This window comes from Schistocerca americana, chromosome 3 (genome assembly GCF_021461395.2).
Source record: "Schistocerca americana isolate TAMUIC-IGC-003095 chromosome 3, iqSchAmer2.1, whole genome shotgun sequence".
NCBI lineage: Eukaryota > Metazoa > Arthropoda > Insecta > Orthoptera > Acrididae > Schistocerca > Schistocerca americana.
Genome location: NC_060121.1, coordinates 192,740,737 through 192,767,053, shown reverse-complemented (window position 1 = coordinate 192,767,053; position 26,317 = coordinate 192,740,737).

Below are 26,317 nucleotides of genomic sequence, written 5' to 3'. Positions count from 1 at the left end.
AATTTCTTAAACTTCTTAGATCAAATGGACGTAGTTTACAGAGGGGATTCACGCCATCCAAATTTTACTCATATTAGTAACCAAAATCAGCACCCACCCCAAAGGAACCGTAGTGACGGTGGTTGGTGGAACCATCCGTCCGCGCCGTGACACAATACGATAACTGCGCGCGAAACATATTCAAATGGAAACGTGTATGACGGTAGGAACAACCGCAGAAATTCGTGGAATAATAATAATAACATCAATAACTATCACCCATATCAAAATGGTAACTACATGCAAAATGAAAATCACAGACAGTACAACAACAACCGCAATGGGAGACGTGAGAATAACCGGTACAACCCGGGCTGCTTTGACAGGAACATGCCATATAACAGACATAATTACCATCAAAACAATAACAATCCCAACAATCACCGACCGAATCTGTGGAACACACAATATTCACGCATGACAAATCATAACCCTCCACGGAATCCGCCGCTGTTCCCCAGCACAGTCATGCACTTCCCGCCACGAAGTAGCAATAACAATTGCGGCGCGCCATCAGCTGACGCGTGGGTGCCAACCGGCCGGAATGTAAACATAGTGGAGCTGGTCAATGAACCCGGCCAAACACAGCAGACGACGGAAAACAGTCGACGACCGAGCTAAGCGCTCGTGCTTCGGTCGTGAGGTGTTGTAAGAGCGCAACGGCTGAGACGGTTTGTTTCCTCAGGTACGATGACAAAATGACAGCAGAACGGGAATTAACCGACGAGATAAACATTAAATCAGACAGTTGTGTTAAAGAATTCATACAAGCTACGGCATGGGTTAAGTTTAACGATTATGATGTACAAATTTTATTTCTATACTGGTGCTGCTGCAAGCGTGATGTCAACCGCATTTTATAATGAATTGAAACAAATTATAAACATACCTACATTACCTGTGCAGAATTGCCACGTGGTTAGTGCCACAGGTACTAAATCTAAGAACATACCCATGCAAGCCCTTGTTAACTTCACATTTTCTAATACATAGTTCAAGTGTAATTTTCTGATTGTAGACAAGCTTATCGTACACTGCATCCTAGGGATGGATTTCTTGAATGAACACAAAGCAATCATAGATTTAAGTAATGGCATAAGTCAATTATCTGTAGGAGAACACCTAATTAATGTTGAACTTAACAAGACGATTGAACCACGACAAAAACATTACGAAGTAAGTCAGTTTCAATTGGTATATCCTACCATAGTTAGTGTATGTAATTTAACACCTGCAGATTGACTATCAGGAGACTGAGCAGGATTTATTGTATCGGAAATGTGTCGAATCTGACTATTTAACGGAACAACAGCAAGAAGAATTGTACAAATTATTATGTGATTATGCACAAGTTTTCAGTGAGAGGCCTGGTGTAATCAGAGGTTATAGCTACAAAATGGATGTTAAGCCACATAAGACTTATTGTAGGACACATTATAATATTCCATGGGTGAGGAAACCCGCAGTTTTACGTGAAATCGAGCGTATGTTGACCTGGGGTGTCATAGAAAAATCACATTCCCCTTATTGCAGTCCTATCGCGGCGGTAGGCAAGCAAGATGGCAATGTCAGATTGGTGCTAGACGCACGTGAAATCAACAAAATTATTATACCTGTTAACACAAGACCCGTCAACTTGGACGATCAGTTACTAAAATTTTATAATGTACAATACCTAACTAATATTGACCTCCGCTTATGGTACTGGCAGGTGTCCCTTCACAATGACAGTCGTAAATATACTGCTTTCCTTTGTGAAAGACGCAGTTATCAGTTTTGTGTGTTGCCTTTTGGTTTGCGCGTAAGCGCGGGCGTGTCCATCGGGGCGCTTGACGCCGTTCTCGGCCCGTGTTTGTTGTCACGCGTCACGGCGTACGTCGATGATATTGTCGTGGCAACAAATACGTGGGAGGAAAATATTGATCCGTTACAGCAAATTTTATTTAAATTTTCACAAGCTGGAGTCACAGTAAATCTTTCGAATTCCAAAGTAGGAAGGCGCGAAATCAAGTTTTTAGGCCATATTGTCTCGCCGGAAGGCATTCGTCCCGATTCTAAGAAGGTTGATGCTATTCGTAATTTCCCTCCTCCACAAAACCGCAAACAGTTGAAAGCATTCTTAGGATTATCTTCTTTCTTTCGGAAGTTTGTTTCAAAACAGCTTCTGAACAGCTCTCACCTGCTAACTCTACCGAAAAGGAACGCAATTTGGAGATGGACAGAGTTTTGCCAAGCTGATTTTCAGGCTATTAAAGATGCATTGGCGAACGCACCCCTCCTCTGCCACCCTGACATGACGCTAGATTTTTGCCTAGCCATGGATTCGTCATCATACGGCCTTGGAGCTTTTCTATTTCAAATTCAATCCGAATCAAGACGATCTGTCATCAAACCGAGACGTTTTGCGAGCCGCACGCTCACTGAGTGCGAGAGGTGGTACTCGGTGACGGAAAGGGAGGCTCTTGCCATTATTTGGGCATTCCGTAAGTTTCGCTACTTTCTTTGGGGTAAACATACGCGCATATACACAGACCACCAAGCCCTTTCTTTCTTGCTATCGTGCAAATTGCTTCATTCACGGCTCACCCGGTGGTGCCTTTCACTCCAAGAATACAGCTTCGAAATTATTTACATTAAACGTAAATCAAACGTAGTAGCCGATGCCCTGTCCCGTTTGCCCCAAGGCATACAGGATTTTTCGGAACTTTCCGAGCAAACAACAGACTTTAACATCTTACTTATGTATGATGGTACATACGCCCCATACTACCGCAACATGTGCAAGAACTTTGCTTCACTTCAGGACAGCGACCCCAGGTGACCAAATACCAAAACGAAATTACGTACAGATCCTTCTTCACATTTACAAAAATATTACACAATACACAAAAATGTGCTTTTTCATAGGCGTACCCCAGACTCGCACCATTGGTGTGTTTGTCTACCCGACGCGCATGTTGACGATTTTATTCTGTTCACACACAAAACTTGGGGACACAATGGAGTCACTATGCTTAATAAAAAAGGAAAAGAGAGAAGAAAAGAAAAAGAAAAAGGTTGAAAATGTGGGAAGAAATCATAAGTGAAAATGGTTTTTTTTTTTGCTTAAATCGTTAATGACCGTGAAAAAAAGGAAAGAAAGAAAGAAATGCAGATCGGACTTCGTATTACAGAAAAGCTATTGTTGGGGTGGTCCTTGTGGTATTTTTGAGCAAAAGTTAAACCAATTTCCGCTACAAAAATTATAGAAAAGAAACAGAGAATAACAAAATGTAACTGACAGGGGGAAGTGGCGTAGATAAGAGTTCATCCTTTACCAGGTTAACTTGTCTTCTTTCGTGCGGCGTCCAGGTCTTCAAAAAATCTCCTTCATTTCTGCGTGAAAAGTCTGCTCCGAAATCTTGCAATCGTCCAGGAATCACTAATTTATACCAATTAAAATCATCTTGATACTGTATGCAATTTAATTTACTTTGCTACTTCCATCCTCCGAATTTCTTAACAACTTCCACAATATGTCTTCACATTAAAATCAGATCAAGACTAGCTAACAAGTTTTTTTAACGTCTTCATCAGATCACGTCTGCCTTAAGCTTCCGCTATCAAGAGACAATCAAGAAACGGATAGAAAACAAAAAAAGAGTTACAATTTTAGTATTTTCTCTGCCGTCGAACGCTCATACCGGTGCGACGGGATATTTTTTACCTGAGGGAACGAGTGTAGCGCGGCGAAATTCAATGTCCCGCTACAATATTGTACACACATTTGAACTTGCAGCATCTGGCGTCAAGCTACACAACGACAAGTGAGCATCGTGGAAGTAGGCAGAAGGATACACATGCACAATCAGGCACAGCTAACGGAGGTTCCCCAACTGAAATGTTTGGGTATTGAATTCACAAGCAACATTCGAAACACCATCGCTCTCAATTCCAAATAGCTACTTACAGTCATACGAGCGTCTGTACAAGCAAACAGTCTGAGGCAACTCGACGAGATACAGAAAACTACCCCGGTAAATATACATATAACATCTAAACTTAACTTTGTTGCACAAACGCCGGCCGGTGTGGCCGAGCGGTTCTAGACGCTACAGCCTGTAACCGCGCGACCGCTACGGTCGCAGGTTCGAATCCTGCCTCGGGCATAGATGTGTGTGATGTCCTTAGTTAGGTTTAAGTAGTTCTAAGTTCTAGGGGACTGATGACCTCAGATGTTAAGTCCCATAGTGCTCAGAGCCATTTTTTTGTTGCACAAACCCTGCCGATACCCTCAGAAACAGCGAAAATAATTATGTCGGCGATAGGAAACCTTCTGAGCCAAGGCAATATTTTTATAGTGAAATTCGTCACACTAACACTCCCCACAAGAAATGGAGGATGGAACCTCACCGACATCAATTACAAGTTACGAGAGTTACACATGTTTCAAAAGCACAAGCAGTGGAAAAAAAAACAACTTTATGGCCCGCTTGTTGAATGAAATTGATCCTGCCACCCTACAACTACCTATAGATGTACACCATATTCATAACTGTCTTTAATATAAAATAAAATTAAAGCAATGTCAGCCCTAGGTGGCAAAAATTAAGTCTTTTGACCTGGTTTCGGCACTTAAAACTTTAGGTCTCTAATATGTAAAAAATTTTATCGTTGAAAACAATTTCATGTCATTGAGGCTCTCAGAATGATGAAAGCAAAGGATTTTTACAGGCGATGGTGAGCAAGAAAGAAGGTAATATCATTGAAAAGAAATATCTCAACAATGACTGCCCTGCTATTCGGAATACCATTCACGAACGCAAGTTACCCTCCAAGATGAAATCGACATGGTATACAGCCTCAATTGAAAGGTACCCGCTAATTTCAACTACATGTTAAGCACCTCGCAAATTCGCCTACGTGTGCGTCATGCAACCTTCATGACACTGAAGAACACAGGTGTGAGTTGAAAGTGTAAAAGGCATTTGTCATGTAGTTAAACAGAAGTTAATCATCGTCAACAGAATCTTTCCCACCATCTTCACCGCCGCAGATTTTCAAACTCTAGATACATTACCATATCCTACAACGAAACGGAATGCTGTTAATTGAGTAAAATGGCACATTGTGCATTACGTCTTGAATGAAGAAAATAAGAGCAAAGAAGATTATTGGGAGCAAAGAACATTACTGCGTGTAGCTATGGACTCAGCATTTTCATCTCATATGCACCAAGAAACTACAAAAAAATTTATGTATGGTTCTGACAAAGACTCATGATGTGAAATGTTTCAAAACCTTGAAACAGAAAATCACTGATATGGACATCATAGATTTTAGCCTTTACTGATAGCGTATAAAGGGCAAAAAGAATTTCTTAAAACCTCTCAAGAGAAGAAAAGAAAGGAATCTTGTTCTTGAAATCAAGTACGGGATGATATTCTGCTGAGGAATTAAGATTCAAAAATACATTTTTTTCTTTTACTCTGTATCTCATTTGATAAGAAGAAAGTTTTATGTTCTGTTCCAAATTTTAAATTATAAGTGGACGAAAGATTTTGCGTTCTCGTAAAAATGGAAATGCAAGATTTGATACATAGTTTATTTTAGCATCATTAAATTTCCCACTATTAAGAGGAGAGATACTTTTCTTTGGATATTTTCTTTATTTAAGAAGAACATAATTTTTTTTTAATTTAAAAATTTCTTTTGTCCTTAAATGAAGCCATACACTTTTCAATACAAACTTCTGAATGGCAGAGAATCCATGCCAAGGAGGGCAATTTTGGCCACCGTAAGGACGAGCTAGAAGGAGAAGACGGAGGCCCAAACCAAAGAACGAAGAGGGAAGGATGGAGGAAATGCAAAGGTCCCTAGTTGGAGTCCCGATCCGACACGTAGTTTTTATCTGCCAGAAAGTTTCATATCAGTGAACACTCTGCTGCGGAGTGAAAATTTCATTCCCTCAGTATATGTTAACAGAGTTAGACGAAGATTAGTTTTCCCACGATTCGAAGGCCCAATAACCAAAGCACATGTGTTATCGGGAAGCCTGTTCTTCTTGTTTCCAGCTTCATCGTTGTAGAACTAATTGCTTTCTGTGATTTACATTGGGATACAGGCGGTTTTATAAACTCTTACACACAGCTGAGTATACAAAAAAACTTAAATAAGTAACTAGTCCTGTGAACACATCTGCATATGTTGAATGATACACTTCCACGTCGATCAATGCAAAGATGCATCGTAGAACTAAACTGTGGTTTCTTCCGATGCGCGGAGAGTTTGGCGAGTTAACTCCAGGACATTACTCCACAGTGTCTCATAGAATCAGTAGACATATGACTGCCACCTTTGTCCCGACACTCTGGCTCATGCTGCACTGCATAGCTGTAGCTGCCAATCATTAAATTCTTAAAAGTCTGCTTCTGTAGGTGTATACACTCATCGTTGTCAAATATTTTTACTGTACCAAGGAAGTCCTCTACAGGCTTTGTACGTTCATCCAGTATCACTGAAGGAGAGTAGACGTTTCCGTGGAACAAGGCCGAAATCTGCATTGACACATCGCATTCATTCATGGTTAATATTACTCTGACATCACCAAATCGAGGGTTTTCAAAAACCACCACCGGCTAGATCTACCTATTCGATGTCATACCGACAATGGCTCGCTTAGGCCCACAGGCGTTTAAACAGTGCGTCTGGTTGAACAGCATTATGTTCACTCCAGGAGTCTGTTGCTGGAACGACATCACCTCGTCTGCGAGGAAAACACGCACTGTCAGTTACGCTTATTTACTTTCTTTCCTTATTCACCGACATCGGCGTTAATAAGAGGATTATTTGGTAAGACTAGTAAATTTCCTTGAAAGAATGATACCCTTTTTGTCAGCGTGATCACTGTGTCGACCGCGATTAAAAATTGAGAAAACATAGTTTCTTGATGTTATTAAACATTTTCATTTTTTATTTGAAGGGTTGGACTGCCGCACAAATCAAAACAGAATTGAACGAAGTTCACGCGGACACAGCACCATCATTGAACACCATTTACTTTTGGATTAATGACTTTAAACGTAGTCGGAAAAGGACCGAAGACGAAGCGCACTCCGGCTGTCCACTTGAGGTCACCACAACGGAAACCATTGACAGAATCTGTAATATGGTAATGCAAGACCTCGGTATAAAAATTTATGAGATTCCTGAGAATGTAGTCATCTCAACTGAGCGAGTGCATAATATCCTGCACTGAGAACTGGCTATGAAGAAGCTGTGTGTGTGGTGTGTGGCCCGATTGCTCACAGTAGACCAAAAGCGCATATCACAACATACCAAAACAGTGTCTGCCGATGTTTAGTCTCCGATTTGTGACTTCTGGTGAAATCTTGATCCATCATTACACACCAGAGTCAAAACGGCAGTCAAAACAATTAACCAAGTCTGGTAAAAGTGCACCGAAGAAGGCAAAGACCATTTTGTCAGCTGCTAAGGTGATGGCCACTGTTACTTTTTTTTAATTCTCAAATAATAATCCTCATAGATTACATTCAAGAAGGTTGGGCCCCATTACGTGTCATTGTGGGATCGTATGGAACTCGCGTTGGCTGAAAAAAGAACAAAGTTGGTATGCAAAAAAAAAGCTCTTTCACCAGGATAATGCACCACCACACACATCAACGATAGAAATGGCAAAAATGCATGAATTTGGCTTTGAATTGGTTCCTCATCCACCCTATTCACTAGTCTTAACCCCAGCTGACTTCTTCCAGTACCCTCACTTGAAACTTGGCTTGCTGGGGAAGTGATAGTTTCAGTCAACGACTATTTTGCAGAGATTAACAGAACCTACTTTCCAACGGGATGAAAGAACTGGAGGATCTCTGGACCAAGTGTATATCTCTCCATGGTGGCTATACCGAGAAGTAAGATGTTTACGAAACACCCTAGTACTTACACTGCCTTGCAGCAAGGAGTGTTGATATTCGTTGCGACACCCTTACACTATGACGTTTCTTGCGCAAGTGGATGAACTGTTCATCGATCATTGTGAATCTGTACTCACGACCTGTACTGCCATTATTATTCTCTTACCTGTGTCTATGCACGTGTGCTTAAGACATTAGACGGCTTGCTGAATTTCACACTGCGTGGCGCCACAGAGCAGGAGGTGGCGCAACGATTGCTGTGAGCACCGGTACACATTTATTCGACCATCCACTGGCCACGTGGGATCTTTTGAAACCCCATACCACTTGTACTTCTTGCATTTCATTAGTTACATTAGTTACTGATCCTGCAGTGCTCATGGTCCCTGAAATCTCTCTCGTACTTATGAGCTAAGTGACCACTATGCAAGAATACCATTAATTAGTTTTTTTAATTTAAGATGACTGAGTTTAGAAATCAACGAAAGCAGGCGCTTGGGGTCTTCAAAGACCCCGGCTTGTTTAAGTAACAATGTAGGTTACACTTTTGGCAGGTGATGGCTGGGTTTATTAGGTAAGCTCCGTATTTGTTTTTAAATCTTACAGTTTATCATATCTGTACGATATTTGGCGTAAGAAAAAAGAACTGTCTGTTCATTACGACGTAAGTAAGTCATAAATTAAAAATTGTGGGAATTTTAGATAAAACTATTGTCTGATAACTTAGGTTAGAATTTAAATATAGGATTCATTTCTTGTTTGAGATTGGTGGAAACCTTTTTCGAGCTGAAGAGGTCAATATCATTCTTCTTCAAATGTGGGATGGTGCTGACGTTGCTAATGACAGTACTTCTGAACTGAATGATGACGAATCCTTGCCCTCAGGTAGAGGAGAGGAGGAAGGCAGTGACGTAATGGAAGAGGAAGATAATGTAGATGATACCGTTCGTAGTGATGATGAGTTAATAGTAAGTAATGAAAACACTATAAAAGATTATTTCACTGGAAATAGTGAAATGATTTGGTACAAAAAGCTTCAAAGCAATTGCCAAACTCCGTCTCCTAATACAAATCAGAATAAACCTGTTCCTAAAGCGACACCCCTAGTTCAATAAAAGAAGCGCTAAAGCTCCTAATTACCCCAGAAAAAATATCTGTCATGGTAAAGAAAACTAACAGAGAGGCTAGGCGAGTAAACAACAAATGGAATGAATATTTTCTAAATAGTATACGTAAGGTATAGAAGGAATTAGATGGGAAAGAATTATAGGCGTACATTGGTTGGCTTTTATCCTCTGGAGCATACAGATAAGGCAAGGAGGACTTGAATGAATAGTGGAACGACGAACGCTGCAGACACATTTTCAGGGCAACAATGCGCCCAAAAATAATTCAAGCTATCACATGCTTTCTCAGATTTGAATAACCCAGGAATAACCTTAACAAGCTATAACCTTGTCCTGATGAATGTGAAATGGTGATGTTCGCGATTTTGAGGGTACGTGAATGATGTTGCTGGAGCTGCTATCTGCAATATGTTGATGAGGAAGTGAATGTTATCATGAGGATTCTGAAAGGTGAATTTACTGTTATTGATAAAGCTTTATAGTGACTTGTGGGGTAAGAAGAATATATTATGAGAAGAGAGGATTCATGGAAATGTGTTAGAGGTTTATTATGATGATGTTGATGATTTTTAGGGAGAAACGCAATTTTGATTGAAGAAGTATTTGCTTAGTGTCATGTATGGTAGCAAATTATGTTCAGGAGATCATATGCTATTAAGACATGGTAAATTATTTGTAAATGGAGAAAAATGGTTAATCAAAACTCTGAGATGAGAGATATATTCCATTTTGCGATTCTGTTTATTTTTTCTTTTTTTTTTTAGACATGAAAGTGAAAGATGTTTGGAATAATATTAAGATATTATCAGACAAAAAGGAATGTTATGGTTACGATACATAAAAGACACCAAAGCAAAGTAAATATCAACTTCTTTTAGGCAACTTGTAATATATAGTGAGATAATTTAGAGATGAGAGGTCAATATTAAGGGAAAAGGATTTTTCATTAAACTGTATTTTATTGCTTTTGGGGAAAAGTACTTTCTGTGTGAAATAATCTCAAGCATACTATGTGTGTCCACTATGTCCATGTGTTGAAAAAGTTATGTGGATAAAGTTCCTCTTTTTGAAAACTAATACGTTACTTTGAAATGGAATATGCTGTTTTCTGTTTTTTGTTGTAAATATTACTTAATGATTTCGATTAGAAGTGTCTCATATTTTGTCCTGTATATTTTGATAAAAAGATTTGTAGTTGTAGTTTAATGCAGTCTACAATGTTATAATGCTTTATTAACCAATTTTGGGTATATCTGAGAAATGCTATACTACTTTGAAAGCTTTCTTGTCTAATGGGAATGTCTGTGCATGACTTTCGATTTGTTATGGGAACTGTTACGCAGCTATGACACATTCAGGGGTATTTGAACCCATTTGGCAAAAGATCCTGGCAAATGGCTCTGACTAATTATTCACTATTGTCACATTGTAGATGTGCAGATAGCATTTTAATTATTATGGAATAACTGAAATGTTTTTGACAATCTTGTTATGACTCAAATCCTTTGAGATTAAATTTCATGTATAATAATAACTTCTGGGTAAATGTCCCCATGATATATGCAATGAAACATGTTAAAGATAGAAAGCTGTTTTTCAAACCATGTGGATAAGCCAAGTGTAATAGTAAAACCTAAGAGTAGTTTTATGAGTAAACTTTATTATTAATGATAACATTTTGAGATATTGTGAAAATGTACTGTTGTTGGGTGTGGATGATACGCTATAGTGAGAATATTTCTTTACTATGAAGCTGCTAGGTTGAGAATTATATTATATAGATATTATGCTGAAGTAGGGGCTTTGTGAATGTTCAGGAAATATTGATAGTAGAAGAGATTTGCTAGTGACGATACTTCTGATGAGGTTACAATGATGGTGCTGTTGAAGTTGATAATTTTGATGTTGATGGTGTAGAAGATGCAGACAGTCAAGGTTAGGGAAATGTATTCTGACGTGTGTCATGTTCATTTATGTTAATGTGTAGATGTTTGTGTCCACAAACAGTCCTAATGGCTTAGAGGTAAGTAAATTGAGAACATCCAAGAACTTTTGTGATATAATTTGTATCATGGGACAATAAAAATAGTGAAAACAACAGAAGAATTAGATGTGGAACATCTTTTTAATGTTGAGGTGTTACTAATTAGTAAATTATATAACCAGAATGAAACATGTCTGACTAATTGAAAAGAGTGTGAGGCATAATCAGAATTGAAGAAATATATTTGAAACTGGATTCTAGATTTTGAAAAAGGATTGAAAGTTCTGTTGAACTATTTTTCTCTTAGAGACAACCGTTATAATACTGTTCTTAAAAATCTTATATCCAAAGGAAAATGGAAAATATGATAATTTTATGTGTTATGTAAATTTTGCTTCTCTGTTACCAATAATCATTTTGACAGTTTTTCATTACTCTACAACAAAATTCTGGTGATTATTTAGTTGACTTTCATGCAGTTACTTGCTGTGGTAATTGCACAGTTAATTTATTAAATTTTCTGAGTAACGAAGTCATTGTGGCATTTTTTTGCAGAAATTTGTCATTTCTGCTATTTGATGTAATTAATAAGAAGTGCTAATAATAATATTCTCTTACTTTTGAAGATGCATTAAAATTGAAACATATATCTGAATTTTTTTAGGTTAATTACTGCGTGATTTAATGGAATTGTTTGTGCCTAAAATTAAATTCATTTAATTTCTTTTATTTTCTGGAGATATGGTGTTTCAGACCATCCACACTTCATTATCGTTGTTGTATACTACCAGTAATCAGCACATTTTTTTACGACTTCCATTCCTTTTTTTCTCAGCACAGAAGACAAGTTTTTAACGATTGTAGTACACTCCAGTTTAGCGAGAATTAAGCCATAAAAGCTGGCTCGAATTCGGAATACTGTATTCACGATGTAGCTGCATCAGAGACTGATTATCAATTTTTTTCCTTTCTGATCAGTTGAATCCTTAAAATGGTATCGTCCAAGAAATTTATTACGACTTTTCGTTACACTAATTTATTTCTGAAAGGAGAAGCAACAGGAAGGGTATCGGACCGTACTCTACTGCTAACGTTGCCAAATCCAAAAATTAACATGCCAACTCCATGACGATATGGGACAAAGTCCAGGGAAAAGAAATATATACAGTTAAATGCACTATAGTTATTTTTAACAAAAGGGAAAAAGCCATTAAACTTAATGATATATGGACAGTAACTCTACAGAATCGACAGATAAGTTTTACCTTTGATAGACAGTAATTCGTTAGTTAAGTTTTATTTCTGTCGAGGATTATCCCTGCCGATAACTCGTAAACTTCTAGCACGTCCTATTTTCGCAGTATTTATGTCGCTCTTGGACGTCCGACCCATCAGTCGTCATGATTCAGGGGAACGAGGAGCAATTCTGAAGAGATCCAATGCAACTCTCGACGAAACGTCAGGAACGAGAAAATTTGACGAACCACGCCAATATAACTCGAAAGATTCAGCAGAACGTATAATGTGCTATTTTTGTGCCTCGAGATAAATTTGATTTTTCCACATGCTTTTTTCATATTGTGGTTTTTTTAAAATTAGTTATACAATTTCTAACGCATTTTATTACATCACCTTTTGCCAGAAGTTTCTGGGCTCCTCAACAGCTCCTGAGATCAACTTGTTGCGAGTAATTGCGCCGCGTTTTTCTGGCTGCCCGCCGTGGCTACGCCGCACCACAGCAATTTACGGGGATTTAAGGGGACTGTTAATCAGCCGTAGCGCTCGTTAATGGAGCATCGGCCATACACCTGAGCCAGGCCGATTTACGGGAGCCGAACCAAATTGCAATAATCCCACTGAAAACTGATATTCGGTAAAGCTCAATAATTTTGGCACACGCATCCATACAGCACACGCTGCCTGTATCAAAGAAAAACTCGCAGGCCTACAGCAGTGTCCATTTCTATTGCTGCCAAATCCGCAGTTTAAATTTCGCTAGTACAGCGTTATGGCCACCGTGCTAATAGAGGTATCGACTGCTAATCGAAACGTTATCGGTCCTGGGTTAGAACCCAGCCCCTGCTTAAACTTTGAATAAAAACCATCAGGAATGTTAGCGGCAGACTTTCAGCATACAGAGTCATCCTTCTTCCGCCAACAGCTTTGTCAAAAAAAAAAAAGGAGAGGAGCAGATTCTTTCTTGCAGCTGGCGTGAGACGTCGTCCGTAAAGGCAGAAGAATCAGTGTTAACAGCAGCCTGAGGATCCAGAAAACAAAGAAAAATCACTACATTAAAGACAGCACGTACTAATATAGTGCAGCCGCAGGACGTGTGAACAGCAATTGAAAAACTATCACGATGATCTCTCCATTGGCAAAAGATTCCCAGTTAGTTCCCCAAATCAGATTTCTGGGAGTGAGATAGCAAGAGGGAAGTGACCATATTAAGACTGAAAAATCAACTAATGGGTAACCGTCTACGAAACCGCGCGTGGAACGTTAGAAATCGTAATCCAGCAGGGTAGCTAGAATGTAAACGGAAGCATAAAGGTTCAGTTTAAATGTAGTAGGATTCAGGGGATTAAAATTCAAAGAAGATCAGAAATACTGGGCAGACATGTAGATTATACAAAAGGCAGCAGAAAATAATATAATGAAAGTAGGGTTCTTTCTCAACAGACACTTATAAAAAACAATGAATTTTTGAGAACAGTTGAGTGCTAGAATTAGCCTCATCAGAGTCGATTGCAAACTGATTTTAACACAGTAGTTGAGATGTACTTGACACGTCACAAGAAGAGATAGCATATGAGGACGCTTAATGAGTAATTACTATGTAATAGGAGACGAAAATCTTATTATCATAGGGAAGAAATTAGATACATATACCAAATAATGCCTACCTAACGATCAGAAATTTCTTATTCAGTGTATGTAAGATGTAAGATTCTGAAAATATATTCAGTTCAAAAATAAATAGAGAGGTTATTTTATTAATATCATCACATTTGGGCCTTGTTAGCAGCCCTTGTTCCAGATATGATCCATAGCCACATCGGTTCATATTAACATTTTGGAGCATGTAAATGGCAAGAAAACTACTTGAACAGGCTGGAAGCGATGAAATGTACATTTATACGAATAATAAGTAGAATGAAATGATACCCAAATTTGTATAATTATATTTTTTAGACAAACCCATCTTAATTAATTTCTGAGACAGATTGTGTCTTACTGCTTTTTAACTCTTTGTTTTGACACTAGCATGTTTCTTTATCTTAGTATTAATAATTTTAAACACAACGTTTTCAATAAAAACATGAATAATAACTCACGAAACTGGTTTGTCTCATTTAATTCATTTCTCACATGAGAGACACAGGAAGTTCCGCGCTTTGTCTTTGGGTTTCAGCCCCACACAAGCTTCATGCATATGCGTGTTACACTTTATGCAGAGTATCCTATCAGCTGGTCTGTCTTCACAGCACACTTGATGAAAGCAGCCAGCCTGTTGCAACATTTTCTTTCTTGCAGTAGTTGCTTGTTTCAGTGGAGTTTGCTTTTTCAGTGAACAGTGCCTTAAATACAAACTACTACTTGTAATTTAATGCCTTATTTCGCGGGCTTTGGTTTTTCTTCTTCTGCTCTGGAGTTTAGAGAATTTGTGGGAGGAACAATCCCGATCTTCATCTACGTCAATGTCTTCAAGACTGAAGTCACTTGAACTGTCCTTTGCCATATATGCCGCTCTTTCAGATGAGCTCGAGTCACTGGACTGGCATCTCTTTGTTCGGGAAGCCTTTAGGACTGATGGAGCCTCTGGCAGCGTAACTGTTTCAGTGGTAGTTGGCATGTCCTGTTCTGGATCAGGATGCTGTGATGGACGGGAGGGAGCGAATGCAAAGACTGGAACAACTTCTGGGTCAAAAGCAGAAAGTCCTGTTACACGGAACTCAGACACGACCTTTACTGAGGCTGCTGCTTCTGGCCACGTCCTGTTGAAGATTTTTCCAAACACACGTTACTTAATTGCTCTGTTTTCCTCCGCTTTATGTGTAGACCAGTACAGTTGAACTTCATCAGTCTAGTAATAATCAAACAGTTTAAATACTGATTTGTCCATGGGTTGCAGCTCATGGCTGATTTTGCTAGGCAAGCTGTAAAGTCTGATATTGAGGTCTTCAGCAATGTCCAAAATTTCAGGGTCCAAACGTGTCGATGCTCCATCAGATATCAAAAGAACAGATTTTGCAGGCTTGTATTCGGCAAAATGATTCATCTGTTTGATGAATGTCGCAGTATTCATTGATCCCTTGTCTGTCATTTCTACTGTTCTTCGACATGGTAGTGGCACGTGTAAAGGGGCCCAAATCACAATAGGCGGAATAGTTATTGGTGGTCTACAGGGCCACAGCAGATCAGCCCCAAAACTTCCAATACAAACCACCACCTCCCCGAGTTACCCAAAACCAGAAGATGTAGCAAGGGCGGTGTGTGCACAGACTCCGAATCACAGAGACATGCGACACCGACCCTAAATCACCCAATCGAGGTGTGAATGAAACGGCCCGACCAAGAAGCAATTACCACATTCCCGCGGACAGACAAACGAAAACTGTGGTGAGAAGACCTCAACAAAACCACTGGTCACTGGTGAAGAAACTCATGCGCATATATATATATATATATATATATATATATATATATATATATATATATATATATAAAACTCTGTTACACAAAAATAGTACTCAACTTCTCACACTCCACCACAGCGCTGGGAACACGTTGCAAAAAAAAGGGCTCTGAGCACTATGGGACTTAACATCTATGGTCATCAGTCCCCTAGAACTTAGAACTACTTAAACCTAACTAATCTAAGGACAGCACACAACACCCAGCCATCACGAGGCAGAGAAAATCCCTGACCCCGCCGGGAATCGATCCCGGGAACCCGGGCGTGGGAAGCGAGAATGCTACCGCACGACCACGAGATGCGGGCGGAACACGTTGCACTTCGTTATGTTCGTCAGAGCCAACCACTGCCAGTGGTTTCAACAGCCGATAAGGAGACGTAGGGTCCCATACGCTGATCTCCTGCACCACGGCTTCTAAACTTCATAAGCCACATACATGCGGGTAAGGCAGACTTAGGCCCTGACAGCCAAGAGGTCGACCAAAGCACGTGGCGAGCAGTTGACGACCCCCAACAACAGTACCCCACTCGCGCCACCACCACTCTCGGTCACAGCCCAGTACGTCCTCCTCGATCGTCACGCGACCGTACACTTGCTCCACTTCCCGCCAGAGGGCGGTAGCGATCCAAACAGCGCGCCAAACTGAAAGCGCCACAGCAAACACTAGACGCGAAGCGAAAACACTCCGCCTGGCGTGTTTTTCGAAGAGCCGGACACAACTACGGCTCACCCTCCACTGGTTGCTCGAAGTTCGCGGTAGAAGTTCAAGTTCTTTCCAGAAAATGTGTCAGTTAAAACTGACGATCAAGGGATCCGTAAGCGCGCTTTTCTTGCGCGAGCCGATTGGGCTGTCGCTTTACCCGGAATCTAGGATCGTTATTGGCCAGAAAGTGCGCCAAGAAATGCGGTTTCTCAGGGATGTTAAGGGTCGAATGGTAGGCAATTGAAGACAGGGGGAGCTACAGTCTGGACATATTGGAAAAGCTGTTGGCCGGTGGGGAGCCACTGTGCATTGTAATGCTAATTAGGTCGCGATCAGAGCTTGTTCGTACTCACAGTTCTTTGAATCAAAATCTTTCCGAATTGTTGAAATCCTTCCCCCGTGTGTCGTAAACTAAATTATTTACACCGACCTGTTTTAGCTTGACGAATATGCCCATACTTTTACTTCAATAACCGAAATCATATCCATTTTTCTCTCCGTCTGTTCTTGTCACATGTAAATCGGTTAACGAAATTTTAAGTTTATCAGCTCCACTAATCTCTGTGAATGAGTAATAGCAACTTTGTTTGCCCTCACAAATGCAGCATGTTGGATCAGTTTCCATAGAGGTACCCTAATGCTGATCATTTTGTCTGCTAATTTATTGCCAAATCTTCATTTCGTAGCATCTAATAGCATCGCCTGTTACACAGTTCAAATTTCTTTCATTTAAAAGTAACCGTTAATAAATTCAAAGGTTTCAGTTAATTCTTTTACTTTGAGCCCCCCCACACGCCCCACCCCACCCCACCTCACCACCACCACCACCACCACCACCACCACTACCCAGGTCATTTTAGATGCATCAGGCAACAGCGTTAGAAATGTGTGTGGAGGTACGGCTAAACATTGTGGTTGTTTCCATAAGGCCGTACTGTGCTGCTTGTTTACGTTGCGCCTGCCGGTGTGGACGAGACGTTCTAGGCGCTTCAGTGTGGAACTGCGCGACCGCTACGGTCGCAGGTTCGAATACTGCCTCGGGCATGGATGTGTGTGATGTCCTTAAGTTAGTTAGGTTTAAGTAGTTCTAAGTTCTAGGGGACTGATGACCTCAGATGTAAAGTCCCGTAGTGCTCAGAGCTATTTCAACCATTTGTTAACATTGCAGTAGGTTAAAGAAATTGTTTTATATGTTCCCGGACAGAAATTCCTCCTACTTTAATTAACCTCAGTTGGTTGGTTGGTTGATTTGCGGAAGGGGACCAAATAGCGAGGTCATCGGTCCCATCTGGTTGCGTCTCGCGGTATCGTTCTCGCTTCCCGAGCACGGGGTCCCGCGTTCGATTCCCGGCGGGGTCAGGGATTTTCTCTGCCTCGTGATGACTGGGTGTTGTGTGTTGTCCTTAGGTTAGTTAGGTTTAAGTAGTTCTAAGTTCTAGGGGACTGATGACCATAGCTGTTAAGTCCCATAGTGCTCAGAGCCATTTGAACCGTTTGAACCATCTGGTTGCGGAAGGATGGGGAAGGAAATCGGCCGTGTCCTTTCAAAGGAACCATCCCGGCATTTGCCCGAAGCGATTTAGGGAAATCGAGGGGAAACCTAAATCAGGATGGATAGACGCGGATTCGAACCGTCATCCTCCCGAGTCTGCTAACCACTGCGCCACCTCGCTCGGTTATTAACCTCAGTGTGTCCATTGAACTTACTGGATACAACACAGTTATCAGTAGATGTATTAAAGGGACAATAGGAATCAGTGATTAATGGATTACTGTCACATTGTAGCCAATTTTCAGCCAGAAATACAGATTAAGACCACTAATTTACCATCGAATTACTCGATGCTACCAGACACTATAAACACTAAAAAATAACAGCCGGCTCTTTGTGTCCGAAATACTGATGAATGATGATGCGCATCTGAAGTCATTCGAAGCTGTAGATACTGTACGAATGAGTACCATAGTAGGCAGTAACACTGAAGCGTCATCGACATCCCTGAAATCGCCATTCATAAAATTTAAACACCAAATATACAGAGGCTGGACAAAAATACGGAAGCACCGCGAGAAATGCATGTTTCAACATAAATGCTGATGCTAGCCAAGCCTGCACGTTGCACTGTTGTATTTGACCACGAACGCCACGTGTACGTTATACTCAATACTTGCAAGTGACAGTCATGGCCACAACAGCGTCCCGTATAACTGTGAGAGCACTATGTCGGAGCTAAGTGAATTTGAATGTCGGCAAATTACTCGCTCCCGTACAGTGGTAGCAAAAGTGTTTTGTGTTTCAAGAGACACCTTACTGAAGATTTATAGCGCATGTGAGGAAAGTTGACAAATATAATCTGCTATGTCACAACATGGACGAAAATGTGATAGTTACCTTGTCTGGCTAACTACGTCTCTCCTGTTAGCAGGTATACAGGGTGAAAAGTATTTAAACCGACAAACTCTGGGAGGTTGTAGGGGACATCTAAAGAAATATTTTTCCCTAATGTGATTTTTTCGTATGAGGAGTAGTTAAACCGGTAGAGGAAGATTTCTCTGGTGGCAAATTAATTAAACCAACAAATACGTTTCCATTTTTTAATGACCAAGAGACAACACATTAAAACAACCCAATTTCAATTGCAGCAGATTTTCAAATATGCTTCCATTGACACGTATACAAAGGTTACACCGCCGGATCATGTTCTGACACGGGCAAAAACCCCAGGAGTACCCTGAATTGTTTCTGCTGCTGCTACTATCCGAGCAACCAGATCCTCTTCTGATGCAACAGGAGTTGCGTAAACAAGGTTGCGCATCTCTCCCCACACAAAAAAGTCCACAGGGGACATACCTGGGGATCGAGCAGGCCATGGTACAGGACCACCTCTGCCAATCCACGTTTCTGGGAACCATCGGTCCAGGAATCGACGCACACGACGACTGAAAAGTGCCGGCGCCCAGTCATGTTGGAACCACATGCGTTGTCTTGTAGGGAGCGGGTAGTTGATAAACCCGCTATGCAGCTCGTCCGTTGTGGTGCGCTACGTAGTACGCACCAACGATATCAATGTACTCACTCCAGGTGTATCTCTCCATTAGTAAACAGAGACAATGCACTACTACACTGGTGGACAGCAGTTGCCTACAACTGAAGAGCGTAATACGCCAACTGAAGCTCGTAATACGGCCTCTAACAACTGAAGAACATTGAGTCAAACAGAGCTTGGATGAGGTGTACAGGTACAGCTGCCCATGCGGCTTCAACACGATACCACAGTTCATCAAGAGTAGTGACTGGCGTATTGTGACGAGCCAGTTGCTCGGCCACCATTGACCAGACGTTTTCTATTGCTGAGAGATCTGGAGAATGTGCTTTCCAGGGCAGCAGTCGAACATTTTCTGTATCCAGAAAGGCCCGTACAGGACCTGCAACACGCAGTCGTGCATTATCCTGCTGAAATGTATGGTTCGCAAGGATCGAATAAAGAGTAGAGCCAAGGGTCGTAACACATCTGAAACGTAACGTCCACTGTTCAAAGTGCCGACAATGAGAACAAGAGGTGACCGAGACGTGTAACCAATGGCACCCCATACCATCACGCCTGGTGATACGCCAGTATAGCGATGACGAATACACGCTTCCAATGTGCGTTCACCGCGATGTCGCCAGACACGGATGCGACCATCATTATGCTGTAAACAGAACCTGGATTCATCCGAAAAAATGACGTTTTGCCATTCGTGCATCCAGGTTCGCCGTTGGGTACACCATCGCAGACGCCCCTGTCTGTGATGCAGTGTGAAGGGTAACCGCAGCCATGGTCTCCCAGCTGATAGTCCATGCTGCTGCAAACGTTGTCGAACTGTTCGTGCAGATAGTTGTTGTCTTGTAAACGTCCCCATCTGTTGACTCAGGGATCGAGACATGGCTGCACGATCCGTTACACTCATGCGGACAAGATGCCTGTCATCTCGACTGCTAGTAATACTAGGCCGTTGGAATCCAGCACGGCGTTCCGTATTACCCTTCTGAACGCACCGATTCCATATTCTGCTAACAGTTATCTCGACCCACGCGATACGATAAATCGCAAGCGCGATACGCTACAATCCGACCTTTATCAAAGTCGCAAACATGAGGGTACGCATTTCTCCTCCTTACACGAGGCATCACAACAACGTTCGCAACCGGCGCCAATCTTGTGTGAATGCTCTGAAAAGCTGATCATTTGCACATCACAACATCTTCTTCCTGTCGGTTAAATTTCGCGTCTGTAGCACATCATCTTCGTAGTGTAGCATATTTAATGGCCAGCAGTGTATTTTACCGGAATAAGTCACTTGAAAACAACACAGGACCTGAATATATCCATTACGAGATGACTGGAAGTTCTGTTAAATGCCAAAAGTATCCTATAACTTATCAGGCATTGTAATATGTTGCGTTTTGGTGTTTCCATTTTTTTGTGCACCCCTTATATGTAGAAGGAAGTTAACTGTGTAGACCACTTAGTTAAAATGGTCAGTAATTGTATTAATCGACTAAAAAATAAAATATAAAATTGCTCAGGAGAGCACGATAATACAAACATTAGATTCACATGCTTAATACTGTGTACGTCCACCTTTGGAATAAAATACAGCAGCAGTTCTGCGTGATATGAATTACATCAGTTCATGGTAGGTTTTCGGATGTGTGTGGAACCAGATATTTACACACAGTTCATGCATTTCCCGCAAATTACCAGCCAGTGCTTTCTGAACCCGGAGATGGAGTCCGATAGGATACCAGATGTGTTTCATCAGTTTCAGATCAGGTGAATTTGGTGGTCGTGTCATCAACGTGAGTTCCTCACACTACTGTAGCACTGGCCAGGTGACAGAAACAGCTAAGTAACGTCGGCGCACACGTCAAGCTTGAAGCGCAGCAGGTGGTCTGTAATGACGTCACGTAGTCTGCAGCCGTCAAGGCACGTAAGGCTACTACTTCATGTCCCATGGAAGCCCTGATGAAAATACTTACTACTCTCATAGATAACCAGATGAAAATACGTACTGCCCCAACCGTGGCCCGTTTCGAGCAGCCATGCGTCTGAAAGGCGGCATATCCAGACACGACCACCGTCCCCGTGTAACGAGAAACGTGATTCATCTGACCTGGCGACAAGTTTACAATAATTCACGACCCAATCTCGATGACCCCGTGCTCACTGCAGTCGTAACTGACGATGACGCTGAGTCAATATGGAAACTCGAAGGAATCGTTTGCAACGGAGTCCCATGTTCAACAATGTAATCTGAACTTTGTGTTTTGAAGCATTTGTCCCTACATCAGCTTTACAAAACACAATCTGTCGTCATGCCTACCACAGATCGCAGCCTATCCTGCTTTCCAGAGTGGGCAAGTCTTCAACATCGAAGTTCTGTGATGAAGTCCACACGTCCAATATCTTGTCATCCATTCGATGCTGCATCATTTTCAATCACTTTCCATATAGATGCTCACGATAGTAGCACGCGGACACATGACCATCTTCGCCCTTTCTGAGATGCTCTTTTTCCAGGCACCGGGCCTTAACAATCTGTCCTTTGTCAAAATCGCTTATGTCAGTGGATTTCCCCATTTACAGCTCGTATTGACGCCGCAATTATTCCCCATTAACCTCTACTTTATATATAAGTCCACATCACGTGACCACAGTTCCACTAAGCGCCATTCAGTCTCACTGTGATCAGTGGTTGTAATGTTTTCGCACAACAGCGTACATCTTCTTCTTAATCTAAAGTAAAAAAGAAATTCAAGCATCTTCAAGAAAGCAGTTCCTATCTCACAAGTAAACCTACCCATGGGAAACACATCGATTTTGATCGGCTTTGAATATGTTGTAGTGTTGTGCAAAATAAGAGACACACATTTTTATACGTGCCCACTCGGCCGTTAAGAGGATGAAACGCCTCCATAAAAAACATTGGGTGTAACATTTCTGAATGAATACCGCTGAAACTTCATTTTTCAATTACAAATACCATAAATTGGAACGATCACATAGTCAATGATGTGGGTAGAGCAAACCAAAGACTGCAATTCATTGGCAGACACTGAGAAGGTGCTACAGGTATACTAAAGAGACTGCTTACATCACGCTTGTCCACCCTATTGTGGAGTGTTGTTGTGCGGTGTGGGATCCTCATCATATGAGACTGACGGATGACATTGGAAAAATATAAGGAAGGGCAGCTCGTTTTGATTTATCTCTAAATAGGGGAGATAGGGCCACAGGCATGATACGTGAATTGGAGTTGCAATCAGTAAAACAATGGCGTTTTTCGTTGCTACGCATGTTCTCATGAAAATTTCAATCACCAGTTTTCTCCTACAATTGCGAAGACATTCTGTTGGCACCCACCTACATACGCAGAAATGACCATCACGGAAAAATAAGAGAAATCAGGGCTCGTTTTTCCCACTCGCTGTTCGAGAACGGAACGGTAGAGCGAGAACTTGAAGGTGCTTCATCGAACCCTCTGCCAGGTACTTTATTCTGAATAGCTGAGTAATCAGGTAGATGTAGATGTAAATCTCCTAGCCTCCAGTAGTTTTTTTCTCATTCCGACATTCGACTAATAGCATAACGTATAGCATAGTTATTACCAAATTCATACACACATCAAAAAAAGTTTTGAATCACCCCAGTTCCCAGAACTCCTGAAGATAGACGTTGGCTGTGGATATTGTATCACAGACACAGTACTTTTGACAGTTCAGAGATGTCACCAAATCCGCCCAAAGATGTAAACAACCATGCATGACCAGCGCCTATTAGACGGAAGGGGTCCGACAGCCGATCAGTTCCAGTCATTCCACCAGGAAGGAGGTACACGGCTCGTCTTGTCTGTAGTTCAACCATGCATAGACGGTCAATATCGCGGTTCTAACGCGTCCGCATTGTTACTTTGTTTCAGAAAGGGCTCTCAACTAGGGAAGTGTCCAGGTGTCTCAGAGTGAGCCAACGTGTTGTGCGAACATGGAGGAGATGCAGAGGGGCAGAAACTGTCGATGGCATGCCTCGCTCAGGCCGCCCAAGGGCTACTACTGCAGTGGATGACCGGTACCTACGGATTATGGCTCGGAGGAACCCTGACAGCAACGCCACCATGTTGAATAATACTTTTCGTGCAGCCACAGGACGTCGTGTTACGACTCAAACTATGCGCAATAGGCTGCATGATGCGCAAATTCACTCCCGACATCCATAGCGAGGTCCATCTTTGCAACCACAACACCATGTAGCGCGGTACAGATGGGCCCAACAACATGCCGAATGGACCGCTCAGGATTGGCATTACGTTCTCTTCACCGATGAGTGTCGCATATGCCTTCGACCAGACAATCACCGGAGGCGCCTTAGGCACACCGTCCAGTGAGTGCCGCAAGGTGGAGGTTCCCTGCTGTTTTGAGGGACATTATGTGGGGCTGACGTACGCCGCTGGTGGTCATGTAAGGTGCCGTAACGACTGTACGATACGTGAATGCCATCCTCCGACCGATAGTGCAACCATATAGGCGGCATATTCGCGATGCATTCGTCTTCATGGACGACAATTCACGCCCCCATCGTGCACATCTTGTGAATGACTTCCTTCAGGATAACGACATCGCTCGACTAGAGTGGTCGGAATGTTCCACAGACATGAACGCTATCGAACATGCCTTGGATAGATTGAAAAGGGCTGTTTATGGACGACGTGACCACCAACCGCTCTGAGGGATATAGGCCGAATCGTCATTTAGGAGTGGGACAATCTGGACCAACAGTGCCTTTATGAAACTGTGGACAGTATGCTTGACGAATACAGGCATGCATGAACGCAAGAGGACGTGCTACTGGGTATCAGAGGTACTGCAATCTGGTCCAGCAATCTGGACCACCACCTCTGCAGGTCTCGCTGTGTGGTGGTACAACATGCAAAGTGTGGTTTTCATGAGTAATAAAAAGGGCGCAAATGATACTTATGTTGATGTGTATTCCAATTTTCTGTACAGGTTCCGGAACTCTCGGAACCGAGGTGATGCAAAACTATTTTTGATGTGTGTATATGATGAACTGGTATTTCAAAGACGGATTGGTCAGAAATCAGGTAGACATACCACCATATCGCATAAGGCGCGCGTGATTTGTGTCCGCTTCACTGCCAATTGTCATTTTGAGTTGTTTAATAAGTATTACCCAACACATATATTCTAAATGTATATTCTACATATATGTTCTACATATGTATTTTCTTTTCATTTTATGAAGTATAAAATATCTTGTATTTGTGTTTTCTCTTTTTACGTTTGGTATATCTTTTGTTGTTTTTAAGTTGTAACCTCTTCAGATTTAATTACGCTATATTTGTAATTGCTTGTACATTATTGGTGTAACAGTATTGTAAATCTGCACAATACTGAGGATGTGCTGAAGTATTCAGGTCAAAAAAATGCTGACTGCATTCTCTTCATGGTGTTTCATCCCTTTAACGGACGTTGGGCACGTATAAAAAAGTGTATCTTTTTTTCTTGCTCTGCGCTGCAACATATTTAAAGCCGATTAAATTCGAAATGCGTCCCTTGGATACGTTTATTTGTCAGTGACGTGGTGCATGGGCGGTCATCAGCAAACCTCTCCAGCGCTTTATGTGTTCTTTGGAGCGCATTCCGCGATGTTTCGCAACAGTTACTACGGCTAAAGGATGTCTCTAAATCAACTGCTCACGAGTGCGTTTTTTATAGTTTCATTCTATGTTTATACCGAAATTACAATTAAGAGCACAGTAGCAAGGAAATCAGTGTGAACAATTATGTCCAGGACTAAGTTTTGTTCCTAACAGCTGATGAGGTAGCTAGTCCCTTCGAAGAAGTGCACTGAAATTAATCGTGTTTAATGCTCCGCCGTGCTGCCAATAGAAGCACGCAGACAATGAGCAACGTGCAAAGCGCGGAACAATAGGCCCAAGCAGGCGACAGTCAGGCTAACGACTCTCCACTGCCGATTCGCTCTTTACTGCTCTACGCGAACTGCAGCGATGGCGTTTCGCAGCTGATTTCGAGATACGGACGTCTCTAAAGTCCCCTGGATATTACCCTGCAAGTAAATATTGGCCGGCGTCACATATCGCGGAACTAATAACACGGACCGGTAGCACAATACTCCAGCGGATACACTCAGGTGTGTTGGAACGCAAACAAAAGACGGCACACACACAGTGGTGGAATCAATACAATCAAAGGACACCAGAGCCGCCCTAAAACTACGTTACCTCTTTTCTGCTGCGCTCGTAAAAGAGAACTGCCCTTTCGCGAGGCGAGAGCGAAAAAGATTCACACAGCCTACTGTCAGTATCCACGTGGAAAATTTCGAAGATTTGTTACCAAGTGCGCCGGCCGCGGTGGTCTCGCGGTTAAGGCGCTCAGTCCGGAACCGCGCTATTGCTACGGTCGCAGGTTCGAATCCTGCCTCGGGCATGGATGCGTGTGATGTCCTTAGGTTAGTTAGGTTTAAGTAGTTCTAAGTTCTAGGGGACTGATGACCATCGATGTTAAGTCTTATAGTGCTCAGAGCCATTTGAACCATTTTTTTTTTGTTACCAAGTGCGCCTTTCTGCAAATTCACCTTTTTCCTCTCTCTCGCACACACTCCCCCCCCCCCCCCCCCCTCGCTCTCTCTCACTCTCTCTCCCTCTCATCTCTCTCTCTCTCTCAATCTCTCTCTCTCTCTGTCTCACACATAAACACACGCTCACCCACACCCACACACCCACACACACACACACACACACACACACACACAAAGGCATTGAGTTTTTTCCATCGAAAG